Raw genomic sequence first — 3,154 nt, 5'->3', positions numbered from 1 at the left:
ATTGTTTAATTTTTTATTTAAAGATAAAAATTAATTTATTTTATCATTACTCAAAATACATAAATATCATTTCTTAATCTATCATAATTTATAAAATTTTTTTAATTAAGACCAAATTTATACTCATTCTTTCTATTCTTATTTTTCAAAATATTCATTTGAATATCAGCATACTATTTGATGAGCACTTAAAATTGGTTAAAGAAATCCTGCCTCACAGTATATTGTATCATATTCAACTTCATAAATTATGCGATAATAAATACAATTTAAACATATAAACAACATAGTTTAAAAGATAAAACATAAATAAAAACTATAACCAATATCATTTATGTAAAAATTCTTTGATTTATTGTGTTAAAATAATTTATTTCTTAGATAAAAAAATTATTTTACAAAAATATAAGTTATCATTTTTCAATGCTAATGAAAGTCTATAAAATTTAAAAGACCCATTGCATAAAAAAATGAGGAACTTAAAGATTTGAAAAAACTGCTATTTTGACCTTTGATTTTATTTATTTGTTGACGGAAAAAAAGAGAAAAAGAATAAATGTCCGAAATCTCTCGTCAAACTTATTTCTCAAGATGAAAAAAAGAAATACAGAAATAAAAACAAAACTTTTTTCCAACTTGAACTATCCTTCAAATCTCTTAACCACTATCTTTTAATTTAAATCCTAACTTAGTTTAAAGAAAGTACTATAGAGGACGTTATTTTTTGCTTTCGGACGTTACTTTTTGCTTTACCTTTTATTTAAAAGGTAAAGCAAAAATATAATCTACTTTTAATATACCATTTGAAAAATAGAGAGTAGTATTCCAAAAATACTTCTTAATGTGCCTCTAAATTTTTTTCAACTTATCAAATTCAACAAATCATATGACTTATACTACTATTACTAAAAATATCTATCCAACCAACAAAGACATAAAATTAAAGTAGTACAGAGTTGTAAAATAACAATAAAAAAAAAGAGGTCAACTCAAACAACAATTGCAAAAAATAAAAAATGCATATGTGTAGGAAATGCAAATTTCTAATAGCCTCATACCACTCTAGTCTAGCTCTATATTAAAACTTTAAAAAATATGAATTCTTAAAGGATGTTTACAGTCAACGAATACTCTCTTCCTCTTTTTTTTCTCTTTCTTAATTTCCAACCATAATTAAATCATGAATCCCAGTGGATAAGCTTATGGCATAATGAACCATTTTCAAAAATGACACAGGTAAAGTAATAACTTTAATGGTTTAAAAATTACGTGATATGAGTAATATAATTATGTAGGTGACTTAACAACTGTACAAATAATTATTCATAATCACAAAATCTAAATATAAGAAAAGTGCTCATTTGACTCTTTATCGCCCTCTTTTTCTAATCATTCCGCCGCTGCTGCGTTTGAGAGGGAAAATCACAGCCTCAGGAGGAGAAGTCTCGACTTGTCCTCCGCCCCATTATAGCCTATTTCGGCTGTGAGTCTTCATCACCCTCTTCCTCTACTCATTCTGTTGCTGCTGCATTTGGGATGGATAGAGAGAACTTTGAGACATTAGGATTTCGAAGAGAGAAAGAATGTGATTATACGGAAGATCAAGAAAACCAAGCCTTATTCCTTAATTTTTATTCCAAAAAACTCAATTAATCTCTTATATATTTTCATATACCAACATATCACAGTATACATAATAGTAATTAACATTTATTTGAAACAAAATCAAAGAAATACTAAAAAACACGATGACGAAGCATCCGATATCTAACCTGTTCTGGTGAGCAAACATTTGGAATTTAAAGACTTCTACTGTGTTCGGCCCACTTTTCCAGCCCCTCATCCGAGGTCTACCATTTCAGTCGCGTCCGCCGTGGCCTCCGCAATGCCTCCGGACACTGTTCTGAGGGGTCATTGGCGGCAGAAAACAGCGATGAAATTCGGTAACGTTTGCCTTTAGGGCTTCCGTCGCCCCGCTTTGACTGGACCAGATCCCGATATACCGGCATTTTGAGTAATTAAAGAAATCGTTTCTTCCTCTTCATAGATGCTGTCGGTGTCACTGCAGCCGTTTATAGCATCCGTTCATTGAGATCAATAATGTTCCTAGAGAGAGATATGGCAGAGAAGCATTGAGAGAATAGCCAGATTTGAAGAGAAACCTGAACTGAAGGGAGGAAAACGGGGTTGAAGGGCTAAGGTTTCAGAGTGGGAAAAACATCGAGAAAGAAGGAGAGAGTGTGTGTCTCAAGTAAAAGCAAAGAATGGTAGAATGCAAAAAAGGATCGAGAAGCAGAGAACTGGGTTTAAGAGTGAGAGTAACACCATAAGAGAGAAAGTGAGAAAATAAGAGAGAAAGAGAGTGTCACACAGAGGAGAGGGAATGATCGAGGTCACAACACCGACGAAAATGATCCAGGCCAGAAGGAGAGAATAGTCAATCGAGAAGAGAACGAAGGGAGTGAGGGGATTAGGTTTTAGGTTACTCCTTTTTCATTTTTTTATTCCAGATTAACGTGAGAGTGACGCGTGCCTTAATGAGCCACGGCTATTATACAAGTAATAGATATAGGTAAGATGGGAATAAATAATTAATTTTTTATAATTATATATTATTATTATATGAAGCAAGATGAAAGAATTCCGCTAGGGAGCTAATGGATAAAAAATGAACATTTAAGATAAAATACTACTAATTTCTCAAATACAATACACCTATATTATCCAGAATAACCATCCGGGTACTAGGGATAATAAATATTTGATATCCTACTGAATCGAACATCCCTAAATCTCCATTATACACATTATACAGATACTCTATTGACTCTCTATACTTTCTCAAGATAAAAAGCACAATTGAATTTGAATTTTTCTACGACATTTAATGTAAAATTAAGATTTTTATTGCAAAATTGTCCAGTTTCTATTATATTAGTTTGAAATAATTTGAAACATTTTTTTGCAACACATTAAATAATACATTATTTATTTGCATTTATTTTATGCAGGTGTAATTCCTCTACACAATATATAATGATTCAAGTTATACTGATAAACTTAAGGTTTAATTTAATAAATTATTCGTACTAACCATTTTTTAAAATTATTTGACATCCAAACAAAGCATTCATAATTTTTTGATATTGCTTCA

The sequence above is a fragment of the Arachis ipaensis genome, chromosome B06 (assembly GCF_000816755.2).
Source record: "Arachis ipaensis cultivar K30076 chromosome B06, Araip1.1, whole genome shotgun sequence".
Lineage (NCBI taxonomy): Eukaryota > Viridiplantae > Streptophyta > Magnoliopsida > Fabales > Fabaceae > Arachis > Arachis ipaensis.
This window is presented reverse-complemented; position numbering follows the sequence as displayed.